General features: G+C 43.0%; 1 long non-coding RNA gene across 1 annotated transcript in view; it reads right to left on the bottom strand.

Annotated features, from left to right (window-relative positions):
* Nucleotides 1-5,018, bottom strand: part of LOC132436653 (uncharacterized) — a 32,957-nt gene extending 27,939 nt beyond the window's left edge. Inside the window, exon 1 of the long non-coding RNA XR_009521827.1 lies at nucleotides 4,965-5,018. This is a non-coding gene — a long non-coding RNA (uncharacterized lncRNA). The remainder of the gene's footprint in view (nucleotides 1-4,964) is intronic.
* Between the last annotated feature and the right edge of the window lie 10,786 nt (nucleotides 5,019-15,804).

The raw sequence follows: 15,804 nt of genomic DNA, 5'->3' as shown, positions 1-15,804 counted from the left end.
TTCTTATAAATAGCAAAAATACTCCCATTTCAGGCAATGCTGTGTGTGTCTTTGACATTTGAACTTTGCATGGTATTTGCATGACCAGCCCTTACTGCTTTGGAAGAAGAAATAAGCTGTATTGCTATAACTTTACTTTGCATATATTTAAAAGATCTAACAGTTTATAGCTTCCCTTACTCTTTTATTGTAGTTATTCATTGATGTACTCCCACACCAAATGTTTGTTCTTTTATGATTCCTTAAACTTAAAAAAAAAATTATATATACCTTGAGGCAAATTGGACCATAACTGTTTTGCACTGCACTTGAGTGATGCTTTGATTTGAATATTCTTAGGGTTCTAAAATTAAGTTAATCCATATGTAATTAGGAATATTCTTAACTAGACAGTCCTGGTTAGCAGGAGATTGGCAGTTTATTCTGAAAATCTATTTAGCAAACCATGAATAGCAATTAAATGAGAAAAGGCTAAATTTCTCTTTAAAATGGATTGTTTCCATAATTTAATGTGGCAATATGATTTTCTATTTTTAATTGCTGTAGACAGTGCATTTTGTAAAGTAGAATTTTGTCTTCGGAAAACTCGATAGTTCCGTAATTTTGTACCACTTATGCTTTTTTAACATTTCAGTAAGTTTTCTTCCTTTGCAATCCGTTTTGATTCATGGTGGATAAAAGAAACTAAAGGTTAGTAAGGACAGTTTTGTACCTCTTAAACTGAGACAAAATGAATATATCTTGGAGAAACTAAGTATTTCTCTCTATTGAGACTTTATGACCTTATGTAATTTATTATGCTTTCTTTGTAACATAGTGCGTTTATTCCCAGAACAATTATACTTAATGTCGACACTTAAAAATGTTCCTTTTTAAAATTCAAATAAAGAGAATTTGCTCCATATTCTATGTCAATATTGGGATTCAGGGAGGGTTTGAACTTAATGAATACATGGTTCTTCCTTTCCTCCACCCCAGACACCAGGTACTTAATGCTCTCTGTTCCCTTGCTCATTTCTTCATTGTAGAAGTCATTTCAGAAGGGATTTATGACAGTGCCATCTTTTAGTAAATAACAGTAAGTCACAGTCTACTGCCTGTAATAACTGTAGATGCTCAGCCTTTATCACTTAAAATACATTTTCTTTTGTCTCTAAATTAGTATGAAAATACAGAGGAGGCTGTTTCTTCAATTAAATGTGAAAGATTAATCACTACGCAATTTATTTCACAATAGAATATAATTAAACATCAAAAATGGAATATTTACTTCTTAAACTTTATATGTCTATGAAAAAAGTGTTGGAGAAGCACAAAAATCTAGTGCTATTTGCATATATTTTGATTGAGCTGACACTAAGGTTTGCACGTAATAAATCTATTAATTAACACTGGAGTTACCTAATGCACTCATTCCCACTGTAGTTTCCCATGCTGATTTTAGAAGATGAGAAATTTTGTCCATAACCAGAGTAGAACCTGGAGTGGGAAAAATGGCAGCAAGGGATCTTAGATCGCCAGTGTTCTCAGTGTTCTGTGGATATGAATATACTTAAAAAAAATAATAAAACGAATCAGGATTTTCCTAAATACCATCAGAGTAAAACAAGTGAAGATAAAAGTGATGTGTTACTTTTCCATTTCTCCCTTGCTCTTATTTTCGCTGCTCTGTCCTACTGATTACAACACAACCAGATCAGAATGAACAATTAACTGTCTAATTATTCTGGTCACACCAGCCCACAATGAAATCTTTATTCTGTGTTTACAGCAATCTTTGGCAGAGGCTGTCTTGCTGTTTCTAAACTAAGAAGAACTGCCCTTTGGCTCCTCTCGGCATCAGCTGCCTTGGTTTCAGCCTTGGTTGCCAATAATCAGACTTCTTTTTCTTCCAAAGTGGACATTTTTTTAAGGTTGAAAAGACCTATTCTCATCATTCCCCCATATATTCTGGCTGATTTATGTTCTAGCTACTGCAGCTCTTCCTTCCGTATCTCTTTACATTTTTCCTCTCTCCATAGAACACCATCAGGCAGAACCCCATTTTAAGTCCCAAACTGTAGAAAATGCTTAACCAAACAGTGCTCACTACTATGAGGGAAAGAAAAATACAACTGCTGGTTTATGAGTAGAGGGAAGTCAAGGAAATCCCTCCTGCTTTTCTAAACTGCTAATTTTCTAGCTCAAAAGGCATTCAATAACTTCTCCACCAGGGGAAAACATACCCACTTTTCAGTGGCTCTCTTGATTACTTCCAGCTATGTACTTAAATTTGCTAACAGCTGCACGTCTCTGAGAAGCTTCAGACCTTGGGGAATATTTACAAATATATAAGGGACTAAGAGAGTACATCTGAATCTTTTTGAAAAGGCAAGGGAAACTATTGCACTGTACAGGCAGGGAGAGAGAAGTTAACAGCCATCAAAAGATAAGAGCAAGGCAATACCTTTACCAAAGGGAGGAGGGCAAAACACCTTGGTTAGCCCTCTTTGGAACATCTGATCAAGTTCTAGTCCTGAAATAGAGGGCAGACAACAGCCGGTGCTGGGTCTATTGCCCTATACTGCTCAACTGTTTTTTTCCAGAACATTTCCCTGCTCTGCAAGGATGATAGCATCTTTCTTCCCATTCCAGTCTCCAAATCCTATGTGATGGTTCCCCTAACAACCCTTCCATCCTGCCTCTCAGCCCCCAGCACTTACTACATTCCCATTGCCTTTCCTGTGAGAACTGGGTCATAAAATTTTACTGGGGAGAAAGGTAGAAGGGGGCGTTTCAGTAGTATAAACACTGATTAAATTCCCGGGCAACTTTCCGCAAATGAAAGATAATTTTTCTACAAGTATGCACAAGAAAGTCAAGAATGCTGTCATTTTTATGTTTGTACTTTCCTTTTCTATTTTAATTTTACACTGCCACATGGCACACATGCTAAAAATGTATCTCCGTAACCTGCAGTTTAGCAAACTTTCCACAAAACATTAAAATTGAATATTTTATAGACTGTCCTTTCCCAGGATGCTCAAAGCATTTTTGGGATACACAATTAAATCATCTCACCCCCACAACTGTCCTATTAGAAAGGCACGGCTGCTCGTGCATTGGCAAATAGGGAAAATCAGAAGCACTGGCAAGAAAAGGTCATACCAAAGTCAATGGCAACAGCCGAAAGTAGACTCTGAGAGCTTGGTTCCAATTTAAACTACTTCCCATTTGCTCTTCATTTGTCTCTCTCTTTTCTCTGGCAGGAAGGGATGTGGCCAGCAAGGAGGCTTGACCTCATCTCCTGTACTTGGCTTAACTCTGACACACTGTTCTCCCACACTCTTGCCCTGTTTTCTGCGTCATCAGCTGGCCAAGCCTGCACCCTGGAGCAGCTCTGACCAGGGCCAAGCCAAGAGGAGGTGACCGCAGGTGCCCTTGTGGCTGCCTCGGGTGTTGGGAACTGGAGTCTGCCCCTGCCAGGTAACATGCCCAGTGGGATTGCGAGGGTCACGACAAGAGAAAAATGAATTTCCAAATTGTATAAATACATGAAAAGAAAAAGCTGGGTCAAGTATAGGTTCGAGACTGGCAATACCTCCACCGTTCCGGAGCCAGATGAGGCTGAGGAAGGTGAGCCCATAGAAATATAACATTCATCTTTAGCGTTGGTGCAAGCACATTGTGAAGTTGCGACTTTTTGTTTCTGTTGTTCTCAGGTAGATCCAATTCCTTAGCTGGGTCCCTGGCTCCGCCACAGCTCTGAGGAGTAATTTTCCTTGGTGGAGAGGAGCATCAGAGATTAGAGTGGGGTCAAGGGACATTTTGGGGGGGGAGGGGCAGACTTAGTTTCCAGGCGACCTATAACAATCAGAAGAAAAAAATCCTTCCTGGTATTCGTGCCAGTAACAACAGCATTAATGATAGTAATAATAAGGGCAATAATAATGGCGCGGCACACTCCGAATCTACTAGGCGACCAACCCCCCAACGCTCTGCTGCTAGCCCTTTGACTCTCTGCCTGGTCTTAGCAGAAAAAAAACAGCTCTGGCGCTGCCTCCGGGCTGCCCTCCAGGTTCCAGCTTCCACCCCCCCACCCCCCCACCCCCCGCCGCGAGGTGGATAGCCAGGCAGAGGCTTTTGCTTCGGCGTAAGTCCAGCCCACAGTCTCTCCCTGTTGCTAAGGGCACGTTGCAGCTCCGCGAGAGCGTTTCCTCTACAAATCTGCAACTTTCACCCCATCTGACCCCTCGCCGCCCCCTCACCCCCGGCTCTCCCTCCACAGCAACTACAAGGAGCAAAGCCCAAACAACTCGCGCGCAATTCAGAGCTTTCCCTGGGAGTGTCAGGGCCCGGAGACAGGAAATCCGAGGAGTTGGCGATGTCCGGCAGGTGGCGGGGACGCGAGGAGTCACCACCACGTTCTCCTCCCACGGACGAACTCGGGCGTGGGTGCGGACTGGGACCAGACCCGCGGGCGCCCGATCCTCCCTGGAGCCTAGGTCTCTGGTCCCCGTCCCCGGCGCGCATCCTGGAGCCGGGGACGCGGCCAGCCCTCTCCCACCCGCTGCTGGAGAGAGGCGCAGCCGCCCCGGGGCAAGCGAGGGCGAAGGCTGGGTCAAGAGCCCTAGAGAGCCGCGCTCCTGGGTCTCCGGTCCCCGTCACCCGGGCGCTCAGCTGCGGCTGCTCGCGCGCCGCGCCCTCAGGCTGCTCCACTGCGCTCTAGCTTTCAGAGAACGGCTCCCCAGCCCAGGAAGCTCCTTCACATCCCCTTCCCCCCAGAGTACGAGCAAGTCCAACTCAGACCCGCTCGCAAGGTGGCCGCGGCGGCGGGTAGTTGCGGGCAGAGAGCGGCGCGGAGCCGGACCGCGCGCGGCGCCCGGGGTGGCTCCCCGGGGGAACGGGCTCCGGCGCCTTGCGCAGCCCTGCGCTCGGAGCCCAGGGACAAACGCACGGGGCCCCACCCGAGCTCTCCCCTTTACCTGGCAGGCCCGCGACTCTCCGGGGACGTTCGGTCCAGACTCCTCCGGGGCAGACGTCCGGCTCACATCGCTGCCTCCCCCAGCAGGCAGCCGTGTCCCGCTGGGTCCCTTCGTCCCCGCTCTCGGCGCTGCCCCCGCCCCCCCACCCCCCTACCCCCTCCGTCAAAAGTGTCACAGCTTTTCTGCCTTCGGATCTTTCTCAAAGTCTCCGCGCGGTCGCCAGGAGTTGAGCTGCGATGCCAGGCGCGCCAACCCCGCCGATGCACTGCCCCGCCCTTCCGCGGTCCCCTGCGCTCCGCCCGGCCGAGGAGAAGAGCCGCTCGTCGCGGTCACCGTCCCCAGAGCACGGCGCGCGGTCCGCTTCCCCTCCCTCGCGCCTTCCTTAGCCCGAGTGGCTGCCGCCTGCCTGTGCCGCGGGTCCTCATTCCCCTGCTCATGAATATTCTGACAGAGGCTAATGCCGTTGAAGTAAATTGAATTGGCCAATTGGTGCCAGGAATGTGTGCTCCTTCCTTCCTAGGAGCTGTCTGGAACCCCACCAGAAGAAAGCAATTAGCGTCTGCTTGGCACCCTGTGGTTTAGACCAGTGAGGGGCAAAATGGGTTAATTCTTTAAACGCAGTTTAGAACCGCATTTACATGTTTAAACTCCTCTGTTGGCTGAGAGAGTAAGGAAATGTTAAGAGAGAGAGAGGGGAAAGGAAATGGGTAAGCAGGTGTACGGGGCGCTTCTACCCCCCAAACTCCCCCTGAACTTGAAATGACTTATTCTGCATAGATTATGAATTCTGGAAGAGGCAGTTGATGTGAACAGTAAAAGATGGGCAAGCCGGGTTGGAAAGGAGATGAATATCAACCTGGGTTTAACTTTGACCTTGAGGATGCTGAGTACTCTAATACTGTTCAGTAGGAGTGGGGAGAGCTGGCAGAGGGAGAGGAAAACCTCAATTATCTACTTTTAGGACTTTCTCCAAATGTTCAGATTGCCCTCCTTTGTCCTCATAGCAAAACCATAGTTTTAAGCCTTTGGGTGAAGTAAGAATGGGGCAGAAGTACCTAAAGGTCAGAAGTTTCAGAGGAGGAAGCTGAGACCACACTTGGATGAAGAGAACCTCTCAAATCACACAGTAACCATGGCAGGGCCGTTCTAGAAGGCAGTTCCCAACTACAGTCCAAGCTTCTCTGTCTGGGGTCAAGCAGACAAGGTGGACAGGAGGAACACGCTCTCTCTTGTCCTGCCTCCTACCCTGGAATGCCAGGGCCTTCACAGTTATTGATTACAGCTTGGGTTTAGCCAGTGGGAGAGGGGGAATCTTTGCCCAGTTCTGCATCCGAATCTCTCTATAATCTTCGGGTGTTTTAATATTTCCTCCCCCCGCCCATCACCGATTTTCTAAATACAGAAAGTTATTTTGATTGAGTTGATTGTTAGTAAATGATCTATGTATATAAACAATGGATAAAACTGTGTGTATGAGTAACTGATAGAATTCCCACATATGCCAATAGAAAGAAATATCCTGGCTAAGGCAGTTGTGCCATATTTTAATAGTAAGGCCTAGAATTGGAGCTCTCAGTAATAACAGTAATTATTAATGTTAGAGCAGCTAATGTTTTCCAGTTACTTAGTGTGTGACATGCATTCGACAAGTCACCTCATTTAATCTTTCCAACTACTCTATTCAATATACACTACTATTTCCCCATTTTGTGGGAGGAGACAGAAAACTCTTCTTACTTTGAGGGAGGGGCACCCCTCTTCCTTATCCCTAGGTGTTTTTGTTTCCCCCTCCACCCCCACTCCTTTTAATTTATTTGGTTGTTCCGGAGGGAGGGGGGAGGGGCGGGTTGGGCGGGAGCTGTCTGAGGTGCTGATCTGAGGCCGGACCAGAATTCTCCCGGGAGGGTACCAGGGACTGGGTTGGGCCTGGTGCCGTGTCCAAGGTGCTAATGATGCGGGCCGACGGTGCGGGCCGCATTGTCTGTCTGTCCTTCTGTCCGGGAGAGAACTAGCGCTGGAGGTGCCTGCAGAAAAAAAAAAAAAAACTTTATAAATTTTTTTTTATAAATTTACTTATCTGTCTATTTTGGCAGCGTTGGGTCTTTGTTGCTGCGCGCGGACTTTCTCTAGTTGTGGCGAGCAGGGCTACTCTTCGTTGCGGTGCGCGGGCTTCTCATTGCGGTGGCTTCTCTTGTTGTGAAGCACCAGCTCTAGGCACACGGGCTCAGTAGTTGTGGCGCACGGGCTTAGTTGCACCCCGGCATGTGGGATCTTCCCACACCAGGGCTTGAACCTGTGTCCCCTGCATTGGCAGGCGGATTCTTAACCACTGTGCCACCAGGGAAGCCATCATTTTAATAGATGAGGAAGGTGAGGCTCAGAAAGGTAAATCGTGTGTCCAAGTCACATAGGTCATAAGTGGTGGAGACAAATTCTGACCCAAAGCAGCCTAATTAATATGCTTGAGCCCTCAAGTCACCAGAAGCCTCTACTGCCTCCTTACCTAAAAAGAGAACCAGTCAATTGATGTTTTGTTGAAGTGACTTGTCCTTGGTGATTAATTTCTTACCAAATTTAGAGGGGAAAAAAGAGGGTTTTTTTGGATGGTATGGTTATTTTTACATGCCAACTTGATTGGGCCACAAGGTGCTAGAATATCTGGTCAAACATTATACTGGGTGTTTCTGTGAGGATATTTTTGGATGAGATTAAATTTAAATTGGTTGACTAAGTAAAGCAGACTGCCCTCCCCAGTGTGGGTGGGCCTCATCCAATCAATTGAAGGCCTGAATAGAACAAAATGGTTGACCCTCCCCTGAGTAGGAGAATTCTCCTGCCTGACGGGCTTAGAGCTGGGACATCAGCTCTGCAGATTTTGGACTTGCCAGCCTCCATAACTGCATGAGTCCATTCCTTATTATCTGTCTCCTGCTGGTTCTGTTTCTCTGGGGATCCCTGACTAATACAGATGGATACATTCAGTAAATGCTGTTATTTGTGAAATTCCCATGAATGTCTGTTTCCATCTCTCAACACATTGTCTGGTACATAGTGTACAATAAATATACATTTTTTTACTTAAGATTTTCCAGACATTATTAATAAGAGAGGAATAATTATATATATGGATGAGACTTTATTAGATTTAAATAAAATTTTACCTTTGAAGAACTGAAAGTTGGACTATAATAGATTGGCTTAAAACAAGATTTATAGATGTTATATGAGGGGAAATTTTTTATTATTACAAATTTAGGGGTAAGAATGATCAGGTTAAATCTCTGAAGTCAACAGTTGTTGAGTATCTGTTAAATGCAAGGCACATTTCTATTCAAATATTTTCTATTGAAGTTCACAGCTAAATCACTTAAAACAGTTGAGGATCTGCTGTATTTTATTCTCTGAAACTTTGGGTAGTTTAAAACCCTTTGTTAAAAAAAGTATATACTGTTTTTTCCCTGTATTAAATATTTAAGATTTTCCTTATCACGATTCCTCCCTTATAAGGCTCTGTTGGATCCTTCTTTTATGGAGAGTATCCCCTTAGGATTTAGAGGCAAAAATTCACAGAAGAGTCTTCAGCTGTTGGAATGTTTACTTATATGAATATGTTAATATGATTTTAGGGCCATCAGGATGAGTGCTTTCTATATGTGCTCCAGAGTTGCAGCAGGCAGTGTCAGGGAAGGACCTCCAAAGTCTGAAGTGGGACACTGGCACTGGGTAGAGGGGGTGGAGCAACCTTGGACCAGCCATTCACTTTGGAGTGGACCTAGTTGGTGCCTCCGCCAGGTGGAAATAATAATACCGTATATATTGGGTGCTTTGATATTTACACATTGCTCTCCCGTATACTATATCAGTCCATCCTCCTGGTAACCCTATGAATTCAGCACTGTTATCTATATTTAATCGATGAAGGAATCTCAAGCACACAGAGATTCAGTAACACTTAGAGCTTCTCCTAGGAACAGATAGAACAGGGACGTTAATCCAGTGACAAAGTCACCTTCTCAGTGAAGCCGTCTTTGACATCTCTCTCTGTCCAACTCCCTCCCTCCTCTGCCGCTGTGCGCACACACATACACACACACACTTTTTTCCAGTAGAAATACAATCCCCTCCTTTGTGCTCCCTTAGGACTTCTAAGATGCCTAAGGAAATAATTAGAACACAATGTCTTGTCTCTACCACTAACCAAAAGCACCCTGAAGTCAGGAACCTTGTCTTCATCATTTTTGTATCCCCAAATTTAGCTTAGTTGGAGGTGCTCAGAAAGCCCATGAACAGCAGTTCTGCTTGCTTTCAGACATGTGTCCCATTGACTTTGCTGGGCTATTAGGATTAAATGAAATAATTGGCAGGTGATTTGGAAATTTAAAAACAACATGTAATGATTTTATTATTATTATTAAAAGGTAGACTCAGAAATAAATACAGTAATTTTAGCCTTGACCTCTGTCTGATAAACTCCATGGGTGAGAAAGCAGTTTGATAATTTTGTCAGCTACTGTTATTTAGGACATGGATGGATAACACTTGCTCAGATTATAATCATCTGGTTAATGGTAGTACTAAACTGGCCCATTAAGCAGGAAGGTATTAGTCTGGGAAAGGTGAGTGAATGTGTGTGTGTGTGCAGTCTTTCTGCAGTTTTAAGAGTGTTTTCTATGAATGGGCAGCATCAGCCGCTAGTGTAGCTGTATTTTTCTAAGGAAGGGATCTGCTTTTCTCCTATGGGATGATCTCTATTAAGGGCTCCCAAGGTCACAGAGTTAATGACAGAGCTGGGGCGCCTGATCCTTGTTCGATGCTATTTTCACTATTCCACATGTCCCTGATTGGCAGCCACTGCCCATACGGCGTGGTTTATGGTTTTACAATTGAGATGAGTGGATAAGCAGCTCAATACCTCGTTATAATTAGTCTCTTGAGTCAGCTAATACCCTTCTAATGGAATTTCATGATCTAGATTATTCAGTATTATCCATTCAAGATATTTTTGGATTTGAGATGATAATTATGTAGTAGAACTGATGACAATGGCAACTAAAAACACTTGCATGGCTTCATAGCCTGTCTTACCATAAATATTTATTATGAAACAGTTGTTTTGGACACACATGCACATTCACAAAATCAGGAATTCCTGTTAATTCTATATGTTCTGTACGTTCTTTATTTTCTGTAACATTGATGTAAAAATCAGGTGATGTTTCTAGATCGACTTACAAGGCCATTTGAGGTTCCGTGTAACCTTACTTTTGTTTCTGTGTAACATACACATTCATTCTGGCCTTCGAACTTGTGGGTTAATCAGTGACTTTCAGTCATTCTCAGAAGAAATTGGTTCCCTCATTGTGGATGTCTGTCAGTTCCTGTCTGTCTCACCGTGTTTGTGAATATAATAGAGAAAAATGCACCCACCGACCATCACCTCCAAGGAGAACTAGCCATAAAACATGCAGTGCTTGTGACAGCATTCTGGAAGATCACGCTGCTGATCCATTCCGTGGAATCTGACAAACTTGCGTACAGTGTCCTTGCTATGGACAAGGTGCTGCGCCAGTTATTGTAGATGTTTCAAAGAGACATAAAACCAGTGGCTCCTCTCAAGGAAGTTATAATCTGGGAGAGGGGCCTTGATATTTAGCAAAGTGAAAGATCTAAGGCAGAAATGAACAGTTTTTATTAAAGAATAAAAAATGAAATGCTGTTGGAGCCCCAGGTAGAGAGATTATTTTCAGTGGAGAAGGGACAGAAGAATGTTCCATGGAAGGAGTGATGGTTGGTCTAGGTTCTGAAGAATGGATATTATTTGGATATGGGGAAAGGGTAGAGGGGCCTTCAATGGTCAGAGGTAGAGAGAGGCCTGGGAAAGCACAGGACGATTTTGAGGGACTGCTGTGATTGCAATCAGCCCAAGTACGCATGACATTAAAAGGACATAAAATGAGAAAGGCAGGTGGAGCCCGGAGGGCCTTGGATAGCATGTGGAGAAATGTGTATCTTTTTCCATAGACAATGAAGAAGGTATCACTTTTGAGCCAGGGAGTGACGCAGCTACAGCTGTGTTTATATTTGAGTGTGGAATGTTTTGGAGGTGGGAGGATGGGGACCAGCCGGGAGACTCACAGTAGCTGAAGCAAAATGTGATAATGGCCTGGACCAGGCATGTGGCAGCAGGACCGGAAAAGGGAAGTAGAGATAGAAAAGAATCATAGTGTGTGTGTCAACAGTACATTGAAATAATGTTTTTTTCTGCCTGTCCTGGATGCTCCAGTCTCACTCAACAATACTCTCTCTCTCTCTCACACACGCACATGCACACGTAAGCACACACCACATATACACATGCACGCAAATAGGCACACTTGCATATACACGTACACACATGCATGCATATATGCATATGCAATATACACACAGTGAGCTCCTCAAGAGTATGGTTTGCGTTTTTTCTCTTTGTATTTATATTTCAGCACCTAGCACAGTGCCAGGCATTTTGTTGGCATTAGATAATCGTTTGCTGAATGGAATAAAAAACAGTTGATGTGGGGCATCAGAGAAAATGAGGAATTGCAAAATATTGATCCTGGCTAGTGCTGGATTTTGGTAGGCAAACTACAAAAATTCTCCTGTGTCCCTTATTAATTGGCATTGGAAAAAAGAGCATGTCTGGGGTTGAAGATGACTTCTGATTATAGAAATGTCTGAGAAGATGCAAAAATTTGGTGGACCTGATGGTTGGCACAGCTGGAAAGCCTCATGCCTAGAATATGTCTCCTCTCTGAGGTCTGAAAAAACTTCTGATGTGAACTTCAGGACATTTTATCAAGGTTTCCTTTTAATTCTTTAGAAGGTGTGATGGACAGAATAATGGTCTCTCAAAGATGTCCAAGCGCTCATCCCCAGAACCTGTGACTATGTTAGGTTACATGGCAAGGGAAATTCAGTGTGCTAAACAGCTGACATTCTAACAGGGGGATTATCCTGGGTTATCCAAATGGGCTCAATGTACTCACAAGTGACCTTAAAAGTAGAAAAGGGAGACGGAAGAGGCAGAGGCAGAGTAATGTGATATGAGAGACTCTACTGGCCATTGCTGGCGTTGAAGATGGTGGAAGGGGCCAAGAGCAAAGGAGTGGGAGTAGACTCCAGAAGCTGAGAAAGGCAAGGAAACATTTTCCCTGAGATCCTGCAGAGAACACAGCTCTGCTGACACCTTGGTTTTTATCCCAGTGACACACGAGACTTCTGACCTCCAGAACCGTAAGATAATAAATTGGTGCTGTTTTAAGTCCCTAAACTTGTGGTAATTTGTCATAGCATTAATAGAAAACTAATACAGAAGGATAACCAGCATGCTTACTATTTTGGATTTATTATTAAATATTAGGGTACATGATGCCCCAGACTACATGAGTTATGGTTTGTGTCATGTCCTAGATTCAACTACAGAAATGTGTTTTGTTATAAAATACCAAATCTTGGCCTGAATATAATATTCGTGACAGCTTTAGTGGTGTGAAGGCAGAGTGTATGTCCTTTGATTATGTCATTCCGGGTACAGTGAAGAGGCTGATGGTTTTAAATTAAGCTTTCTGTGCAGTCCCTCAGATAGTACTCCTAGAAGGGCCGCTAACATCTCCCATTGTGAAACACTGCATGAATGCACAAAAATCATAGTGTGTGTTTATAACCCTGTCCGAGACACCCAAATTGTGCCTTGCTGAAACAAAACAATCATTTAAAATTTTTCATTTTTATAGTTCACTTTCAAGTGGCATGTCTTTTGGAAGAACGTGTTTGATTTCTTTTTTACTTTCGTTATTGTTATTTGTATTGCAAGTGTCATGTGAGATGAGTTAATAATTCAAAAATGATAGTAGTAATAATATTAAACATTGTATCTTCATATAAAAAAATGTAAATTTTCAGTAACTGAGTGGGGATTTCTGTGTTTTAGCAACATATGGGTTTGGCCTATCATTTAGTTTTGATGCTTTTTCGAAGAAGAGAGTAAATGGCAGAAAAAAATGTTTAAAATATATTCACTGTTCAACTCACATGGACACTCAGCATGACACATATGCATAATGATCACTCCTGATTCATAACAAATCCTTTAAAAGCTGGGCAAGGTGTATGTTATTTAAAAAAGCACCAATTCCTAAAATTAGCATGGACTATAAATTAATATTTGAATATGAGCCTCTGGTAAGTAACTCCCCAGACATAGAATTGCTGTGATTTTTGATATTCAGCTGCACCAAATGTTAAGAGAACATAAAGCAGCCTAAAAATAAGGTATAAAATAGGATGACTAATTTTATGTGGAGAGGTTTTACAGATGAAGGAAACTCAAATTGCCAGCCCCTTTGTAAGTAAAAACTATTTGTTATTCTTGACATTATTCTGAAGTCCTTATGCAACAAATAATTGCAAGAAACAGGTCTAAAAGTGCTTATTGATAACCTACTAAAGGCAAAGTTGTACATGATTTAAATGAGAGGATTAGTGCTGTATCTGAAAAAATTAATAGCCACTAATTACATATTTTTCTTTCATTGAAGAGCATTAAGAAAGTGAAAGCAGTGGAACGTGGTGGCTGCTCCTGAAGTCTCACTGTTTGAATTTGAACCTTGGCTTGGCTACTTGCCCGTGACCTTGAGCAAGTTATTTAATTTTGTGCCTACATTTCCTCATCTGTAAAGTGGGCATAAATAGAACTACATAGGGTTCTTATGAGGATTAAATTAGATAACCCACAAAAATTGTTTAACACCATCTGGCACATAGTAAGCATACATTAAAGATGACCCACTATTATTAATAAAAGAGTTATACATGTGTTTCTGTAATTTTTTTTTTGATAGGTAAGAAATGGATTTATTTAGAGAGAAACACACTCCACAGACAGAGTGTGGGCCACCTCAGAAGGGGAGAAAAGGCACCAGGGTATGGGGTTGTCAGTTTTTATAGGGGTGGGTAATTTCATAGGCTAATGAGTGGGAGGAGTATTCCAGCTATTTCAGGAAGGGGCGGGGATTTTCCAGAATTGGGCCACCACCCACGTTTTAATCCTTATGGTCAGTCTTGGAACTGTCCTGGTGCCTGTGGGCGTGTTATTTAGCTTGCTGATGTGTTACAGTGAGTGTCTACCGAGGCTCAAGGTCTAGTGGAAGTCGACTTGTCTGCCATCTTGGACCCATTTGGTTCTAATCAGTTTATATCATGTCTTCGGGCTGTGTCATTCTTTTTTTTTTTTTTTTAATAGATCTTTATTGGAGTATAATTGCTTCACAATACTGTGTTAGCTTCTGTTGCACAAAAAAGCGAATCAGCCATATGCATACACATGTCTCCCTATCCCCTCCCTCTTGAGCCTCCCACCCATCCTCCCTATCGTACCCCTCTAGGTCACTGCAAAGCACCAAGCCAATCTCCCTGTGCTACGCTGCTGCTTCCCACCAGCCAACTATTTCACATTTGGTAATGTATATATGTCGATGTTACTCTCACTTCGCCCCAGCTTTGCCCTCCCACCCCATGTCCTCAAGTCCATTTTCAATGTCTACCTCTTTATTCCTGCCCTGCAAGTAGGTTCATCAGAACCTTTTTTTTTTTTTTTTTACATTCCATATATATGCATTAGCGTACAGTATTTGTTTTTCTCTTTCTGACTTACTTCACTCTGTATGACTTCACTATAGGTCCATCCACCTCACTACAAATAACTCAATTTCTTTTCTTTTTATGGCTGAGTAATATTTACCTATTTATGAAAAATATTTATCTATTCATCTGTCGATGGACATTTAGGTTGGTTCCATGTTCTGGCTATTGTAAATAGTGCTGCAGTGAACATTGTGGTACATGTCTCTTTTTGAATTATGGTTTTCTCAGGGTATATGCCCGGTAGTGGGATTGCTGGGTCATATGGTATTTCTTTTTTAGTTTTTTAAGGAACCTCCATACTGTTCTCCATAGTTGTATCAATTTACACTCCCACCAACAGTGCAGGAGGGTTCCCTTTTCACCACACCCTTTCCAGCATTTATTGTTTGTAGATTTTCTGATGATGCCCATTCTAACTGGTGTGAGGTGATACCTCATTGTAGTTTTGATTTGCATTTCTCTAATAATTAGTGATGTTGAGCATCTTTTCATGTGCCTCTTGACCATCTGTATGTCTTCCTTGGTGAAAAGTCTATTTAGGTCTTCCACCCATTTTTTAACTGGATTGTTTGTTTTTTTGATTATTGAGCTCCATGAGCTGTTTGTATATTTTGGAGCTTAATCCTTTGTCTGTTGTTTCATTTGCAAATATTTTCTCCCTTTCTGAGGGTTATCTTTTTGTCTTGTTTATGGTTTCCTTTGCTGTGCAAAAGCTTTTATGTTTAATTAAGTCCCATTTGTTTATTTTTATTTCCATTACTCTAGGAGGTGGGTCAAAAAAGATCTTGCTGTGGTTTATGTCAAAGAGAGTTTTTCCTATGTTTTCCTCTAAGAGTTTTATAGTGTCTGGTCTTACATTTAAGTCTTTAATCCATTTGGAGTTTATTTATTTATTTATTTTTAAAAGAAGATGTTGGGGGTAGGAGTTTATTAATTAATTTATTTATTTTTGCTGTGTTGCGTCTTCGTTTCTGTGTGAGGGCTTTCTTTGTGGCAAGCGGGGGCCACTCTTCATCGCGATGCACGGGCCTCTTACTATAGCAGTCTCTCTTGTTGTGGAGCACAGGCTCCAGATGCGCAGGCTCAGTAGTTCTGGCTCACGGGCCTAGCTGCTCCGCGGCATGTGGGATCCTCCCAGACCAGGGCTCGAACCCGTGTC

Source organism: Delphinus delphis, chromosome 13 (assembly GCF_949987515.2).
Source record: "Delphinus delphis chromosome 13, mDelDel1.2, whole genome shotgun sequence".
NCBI lineage: Eukaryota > Metazoa > Chordata > Mammalia > Artiodactyla > Delphinidae > Delphinus > Delphinus delphis.
Note: the sequence above shows the minus strand (reverse complement) of the source record. Positions and strands in the feature narration are given on the sequence as shown.